Here is a 7,611-nt window from a genome sequence, read left to right on the forward strand (position 1 = left end):
AAATATATATATATTACCTTTATTTAAATAGGCAAGTCAGTTAAGAACAAATTCTTATTTACACATTCAGCCTACTGGGGAACAGTGGGTTAACTGTCTTGTTCAGGGGCAGAACAACTGATTTTTACCTTGTCAGCTCAGGGATTTGATCCAGCAACCTTTCAGTTACTGGCTCAATGTTTTAACCACTAGGTTATCTTCCACCAATAGTTAATGACTATAGGCTATGTAGCCTAAATGACAACCCATTAATTGGGTAGCCATGATCTATTTGTTTAAGTAACGACCTGACAAGTGAACAAGACAACATGGTGATTGCTTTGATTTGGACATTTATTTTTGAATGCGCCCCAGCCGATAGGCTATGAAGGCCTGAGTGGGTGGGAAGAATTTTAAATGGCCTATATGTAAAAAAAAGACTGGGAGAGATCGAATGTCATTGTTACAGATACAGGTATCCTGTGTGTGTATCCTGTGTGTGTATTTCTTTTCTCTCCTTCTCCCCTCACAGGTGACAATCATCATTCCCCAATCAGTCAGTAATCAGAAGACACCTGCTCCTTTTCCATTACCCTATCACATCCCTTTCCCTTGGTTTAAAAACCCAGTCAGAAGCTCGATCTCTCTGTGTCTCAATTGCTCTCTCTTTGGATTGATGTCTCGTTTGGTTTTGCAAATACATGTCACTTTGTCTGTTATCCTGTGAGTATTGTTTTGGTGTGTGACTGTTTGTTTGTTGGTGGGAAAAGGGGGAACCAAGACAAGTTGCCCATGGGCATACATTACCCGTAGGAATACTTTGTCTAAGAACACTAGTTAGAATTTGGCGGACCACACACTGTATGCTCTTGGTTAGTGAGCTAGCTGTTGTTGAAGTAGGTAGACTAGCTTAGGGGTGTTTTTGGGTATTTGTTTCTTTCCTTGGGTCCAGCTCAGCCCCTTTTCCCGCCCCCCATTACCGTGTGTTTACGCAATAAGCCATTAAAGTTTGACGGTAGATTTATGTTGTCTGTGGTTTTTGTTCTCACTGTTTTCATTATTATAATTTGCATGAGTTATGTTACGGGTCTCGTTTCCATCCCCCCTAGACTGCAGGGCCAAAGGGATTCGTAACAGTCATACAGCTAAGATACTGAAATTGTAAGCACATGCAACTTTTATTTCCGTTGCTCTCCCTCCCAGCCCTTTTTATGTACACTGAACATTATTATACACTGAACAAAAATATAAAAACAACATGCAACAATTTCAAAGAATTTACAGAGTTACAGTTCATATAAGGAAATCAGTCAATTGAAATACATTCATTAGGCCCTGACTGGGAATACAGATCTGCATCTGTTGGTCACAGATACCTTAAATGTAGGGGCGAGGATTAGAAAACCATTCAGTGTCTGATGTGACCATTTGCCTCATGCAGCGTGACACATCTCCTTCACGTATAGTTGATCAGGCTGTTGATTGTGGCCCTTGGAATGTTTTCCCACTCCTCTTCAATGGCTGTGTGAAGTTTCTGGAACACGCTGTCGTACATGTCTATAAAGAGCATCACAAACATGCTCAATGGGTGCCATGTCTGGTTAGTAAGCAGGCTATGGAAGAACTGGGACATTTTCAGCTTCCAGGAATTGTGTACAGATCCTTGCGACATGGGGCAGTGCTTTATCATGCTGAAACACGAGGAGATGGCGGTGGATGAATGGTACGACAATGGGCCTCAGGATCTCGTCACGGTATCTCTGCGCATTCAAATTGCCATAGTTAAAATGCAATTGTGTTCGTTGTCCGTAGCTTATGTCTGCCCATACCATAACCCCACCACCACCATGGGGCACTCTGTTCACATTGTTGACATCAGCAAACTACTCGCCCACACGACTTCATACATGCTGTCTGCCATCTGCCCAGTACACTTGAAACTGGTGTTAATCTGTGAAGAGCACACTTCTACAGCCTTCTAGTGGCCATCAAAGATGAGCATTTGCCCACTGAAGTTGGTTATGATGCCCAACTGCAATCAGGTCAAGACCCTGGTGAGGACATGCAGATGAGCTTCCCTAAGACGGTTTCTGAAAGTTTGTGCAGCATTTCTTCGGTTGTGAAAACCCACAGTTTCAACAGCTGTCCGAGTGGCTGGTCTCAGATGATTCCGCTGGTGAAGAAGCCGGATGTGGAGGTCCTCGGCTGGCGTGGTTAAAAGTGGTCCACGGTTGTGAGGCCAGTTGAATGTACTGCCAAATTCTGTAAAATGATGTTGGATGCAGCTTATGGGAGAGAAATTAACATATGACAAATCAAATCAAATGTATTTATATAGCGCTTCTTACATCAGCTGATATCTCAATGCGCTGTACAGAAACCCAGCCTAAAACCCCAAACAGCAAGCAATGCAGGTGTAGAAGCAACAGCTCTGGTGGACATGCCTGTACTCAGCATGCCAATTGCACCCTCCCTCAAAACTTGAGATATCTGTAGAATTGTGTTGTGTGACAAATCTGTACATTTTTACAGTGGCCTTTTATTGTCCCCGGCACAAGGTGCACCTGTGTAATGATCATGCTTTTTAATCAGCTTCTTGATATGCCACACCTGTCAGGTGGTACTATTTTCGTGGCTATGATAAGATTAGCTATAATATGGCACATTTTTCTCTCTGCCCCATGGACCTTGCAGGGCCCCGTGAAACTGTGCTAGGTTTATTGCCTTGGTTTCAGTCACAGATCAAGCCCAATCCTGGACTGAAAGGCATTTTCAATGGAGTGTGGAGAATGAAACAGAGCCAGACATCTCTGTCTATGGCTGCCAGTGTCCTGTTGAACACCACTGCTCCTCCTCTCTACTTTCACGGTGCTATTCAATCAAAACCGCCTTCTGGATTTTGTGGAGGAGTCAAAACAACCTCCTTCCTCCTATACAAACAAAGTTGACCTGAATTCCAAATGTTGTTTTGTTTCATGACTGTAAATATGGTTCTGAGAGCAGGAATTAAAACTTAGAATGCTGTCATTGTGTTTTACTTATCCGGTAAATCAGATTGCTGGATTTGATTAATGTGTTCTGTATTGTTCATAGTTTGAAACAAATGTTTGATTGCTCACTATCCTGGGAGAGATCGCTCTCTCCCCCTCTCATTTCAGTGGGATAACTGGTATCAATAAAGGATACATAAATAAATTAACCCAAGAGTTTTACCACCAGCAATAGTACAACTCCTTGTGACAATTGTCTAGAAAGACCCACAGAACAGACGGGCGCAGAGTAAGTTTTTCATCTTCTCAATGATAGTCTAAAACAAGGGCTCGTCCGGGATTTGAACCCGGGACCTCTCGCACCCTAAGCGAGAATCATACCCCTAGACCAACGAGCCTGTCTGTAGAGCTGTTCTGAGATTTTGAAAATCATTTAAATGCCACGCATGTAATAAAAACTTTGATCTTTCACTGGTACTACACTGTCTTCTGGTGGTGCTGAGAAGTACTGCTGTTGAATTTTGGGCCTTTGGACAATGGCCACTCAAATCTGTAGATCAGAATTGCACTTTAGGGAGACGAGAGCTGGTCGTTAATGAACACAAAGGGAAGAGCGCTCGTTCAGCATGGAGACGCTCGTTCAGCATGGAGACGCTCGTTCAGCATGGAGAGGAAGCGCTACGAAGTCATCATTAAGTCTAAACCCCGCCCATTTCTTAAAATGTTTTTCTGAAAATCTAATTTTAAACCTAACCTTAACCTTAACCCTAACCTTAACTACACTGCTCACCTTGTGGCTAACCCTAACCTTAAATTATGACCAAAACGCAATTTTTTATTTTCATACATTTTTACGTCATAGACAATTTGGACTTTATAGCTGTGGTAACTAACGACAAGCATGAGAGCTTGAGTTCTGCCAATTATGTGTATTCTACCCCAACAACTTGAGTTAAAATGGACGTGTTGTACAAGGACAAGCATGTGGCTCGTTGGTCTAGGGGTATGATTCTCGCTTAGGGTGCGAGAGGTCCCGGGTTCAAATCCCGGACGAGCCCATCTTTTAATGTTAGGCCTACATAAAACTAGTATGCAGTATAGTAGATATTGTAGTCTCTATACTGTACTCTAGTAGACCTAGTCTATATACGATTATTGTACCTTGTCACTGCCACAGTGGAAAACGACATAGAAATTCTAACCCGCAATCATTTGACCAAAGCCTCCCACCACCTGAAAAGCTTCTTCCCGTGGGCTGTGGCCCTCACCAACCCGCAATCTGGCCCATAGAGACTAAAGGACTATGCACTCTATGCTGCACACCACATCAAGTGTAAATGTATGCATTCACTACTGTAAGTCGCTCTGGATAAGAGCGTCTGCTAAATGATTAAAATGTAAAATGCAACACTCAGAGTATGTTGTCTCACACTAGTAGCACCATATCCAGAGGTAAAAAGTATAAGCATCTAGCTTGTTGGTCTAGGGGTATGATTCTTGCTTAGGGTGCAAGAGATCTGGGGTTCAAAACCCATAAAAGATCATTTTTTAATGTTAGAATATCAGAGCGACGTCAATTTACCAGGAATACGACTTTCCCGAAGTGGATCCTTTGTCCACACCACCCAGGGCATTTGAACTGATTCAAGAGGCCGATCCAAAATTAACGCCGTTGGAGGACTAGAGGGAGACAGAGCAGTCTTCTGGTCAGACTTTGGAGGCGCACACACCACCCACCTCTTCCGAGTATATTACTCGCTTATATCAAGTCTGTAGATAACAAAGGTTGACAAAATCAGGGCATGGGTTGCTTTCCAGAGAGACATCAGGGATTGTAGCATACTATGTTTAATGGAAACATGGCTCTCTCTGAATATGCTGTCGAAGTTGGTATAGCCACCTGGATTCTCAGTGGGTCGCGCCAACTGGAATAAACATCTCTCCGGGCAGAAGAAGGACAGGGGTGTATGTTTCATGATTAACGACTCATGGTGTAATTGTAACAACATACAGGAACTCAAGTCCTTTTGTTCACCTGACCTAGAATTCCTCACAATCAAATGCTGACCATCTTATCTCCCAAGAAAATTCTCTTCGGTTATTGTCACAGCCGTGTACATCCCCCCTCAAGCTGATACCAAGACGGCCCTCAAGGAACTTCACTGGACTTTATGCAAACTGGAAACCATATATCCTGAGGCTGCATTTATTGTAGCTGGGGATTTTAACAAAGCAAATTTGAGAACAAGGCTATCTAAATTCTATCAGCATATCAAATGTAACACTCGCGCTGGAAAAACAGGATACATGTTACTCTAATTTCCCCGATGCATGCAAGGCCCTCCCCCGCCCCCCTTTCGGCAAATCTGATCACGACTGTATTTTGCACCTCCCTTCCTATAGGCAGAAACTCAAACAGGAAGTACCCGTGCTAAGGACTATTCAATGTTGGTCTGACCAATCAGAATCCACGCTTCAAGATTGTTTTGATCACGCGGACTGGGATATGTTTTGGGTAGCCTCAGAGAATAATATTGACGTATATGCTGATTCGGTGAGTGAATTTATAAGGAAGTGTATAGGAGATGTTGTACCCCCTGTGACTTTTAAAACCTACCCTAACCAGAAACCGTGGATAGCAAAACTGAAAGCGCAAACCACCACATTTAACCATGGAAAGGTGACTGGGAACATGGCCGAATACAAAAAGTGTAGTTATTCCCTCCGCAATGCAATCAAACAAGCAAAATGTCAGTATAGAGACAAAGTGGAGTCGCAATTCAATGGCTCAGACACGAGGCGTATGTGGCAGGGACTACAGACAATCACACCCTACAAAAGGAAAACCAGCCACATCACGGACACCAACGTCTTGCTTCCAGACAAACTAAACACCTTCTTTGCCCGCTTTGAGGATAATACAGTGCTACCGATGCGGCCCGCTACCAAGGACTGTGGGCTCTCCTTCTCAGTGGCCGACGTGAGTAAGACATTTAAACGTCTTAACTCACTCAAGGCTGCCGGCCCAGACGGCATCTCTAGCCACGTCCTCAGAACATGCGCAGACCAGCTGGCTGGTGTGTTTACGGACATATTCAATCTCTCCCTATCCCAGTCTGCTGTCCCCACATGCTTCAAGATGGCCACTATTGTTTCTGTACCCAAGAACGCAAAGGTAACTGAACTAAATGACTATCGCACCGTAGCACTCACATCTGTCATCATGAAGTGCTTTGAGAGACTAGTCAAGGATCATATCACCTCCACCATACCTGTCAGCCTAGACTCAATTTTCTTACCGCCCCAATAGGTCCACAGACGATGCAATCGCCATCACGCTGCACACTGCCATATTCCATCTGGACAAGAGGAATACCTATGTAAGAATGCTGTTCATTGACTATAGCTCAGCATTCAACGCCATATAACCCCTTAAGCTCATCATTATGCTTGAGGCCCTGGATCTCAACCCTGTCCTGTTAAATTGGTTCCTGAACTTCCTGACGGGCCACCCCCAGATGGTGAAGGTAGGAAACAACGTCTCCCCTTCACTGATCCTCAACACTGGAGCCTCACAAGGGTGCATGCTCAGTCCCCTCCTGTACTCCCTGTTCACCCATGACTGCCATGCACTCCTCCAACTCAATCATCAAGTTTGCAGACGACACAACAGTAGTAGGCTTGATTACCTACAATGACGAGAGAGCCTACAGGGAGGAGGTGAGGGCTCTCCGAGTGTGGAGTCAGGAAAATAACCTCTCACTCAATGTCAACAAAACAAAGGAGATGATCGTGGACTTCAGGAAACAGCAGAGGGAGCACCCCCCTATCCACATCGACGGGACAGCAGTGGAGAAGGTGGAAAGTTTTAAGTTCCTCGGCATACACATCACTGACAAACTGAAATGGTCCACCCACACAGACAATGTGGTGAAGAAGGCGCAACAGCGCCTCTTCAAACTCAGGAGGCTGAAGCAATTTGGCTTGTCACCTAAAACCCTCACAAACTTTTACAGATGCACAATTGAGAGCATCCTGTCGGGCTGTATCACCGCCTGGTAGGACAACTGCACAGCCCACAATCGCAGGGCTCTCCAGAGGGTGGTGCGGTCTGCACAACACATCACCGGGGGCAAACTACCTGACCTCCAGGACACCTACATTACCCGATGTCACAGGAAGGCCAAAAAGATAATCAAGGACAACAACCACCCGAGCCACTACCTGATCACCCCCGCTACCATCCAGAAGGCAAGGTCAGTACAGGTGCATCAAAGCTGGGACAGAGAGACTGAAAAACAGATTCTATCTCAAGGCCATCAAACTGTTAAACAGCAATCACTAGCACAGAGAGGCTGCTGCCTACACACAGACTTGATATCATTGGCCACTTTAATAAATGGAACACTAGTCACTTTAATAATGCCACTTTAATCATGTTTACATATCTTGTATTACTCATCTCATATGTATGTACTGTATTCTATACTATCTATTGCATCCTAGCCTGTGTCACTCTGTCATTGCTCATCCATATATTTATATTTATATATTCTTATTCCATTCCTTTACTTAGATCTGTGTGTGTTATGTAGTTGTTGTGGAATTGTAAGATATTACTTGTTAGATATTGCTGCACCTG

At 44.2% G+C, this 7,611-nt stretch overlaps 2 non-coding genes across 2 annotated transcripts; one reads left to right on the plus strand and one right to left on the minus strand.

The window, feature by feature from the left end:
- Positions 1 to 3,295: 3,295 nt before the first annotated feature.
- On the minus strand, positions 3,296 to 3,367 carry trnap-agg (transfer RNA proline (anticodon AGG)). Its single transcript has one exon. It is a non-coding gene; the product is annotated as a tRNA-Pro (tRNA).
- A 588-nt stretch (positions 3,368 to 3,955) lies between these two features.
- trnap-agg (transfer RNA proline (anticodon AGG)) lies at positions 3,956 to 4,027 on the plus strand. Its single transcript has one exon. It is a non-coding gene; the product is annotated as a tRNA-Pro (tRNA).
- Positions 4,028 to 7,611: the final 3,584 nt, after the last annotated feature.

Source organism: Salmo trutta, chromosome 36, assembly GCF_901001165.1.
Source record: "Salmo trutta chromosome 36, fSalTru1.1, whole genome shotgun sequence".
NCBI lineage: Eukaryota > Metazoa > Chordata > Actinopteri > Salmoniformes > Salmonidae > Salmo > Salmo trutta.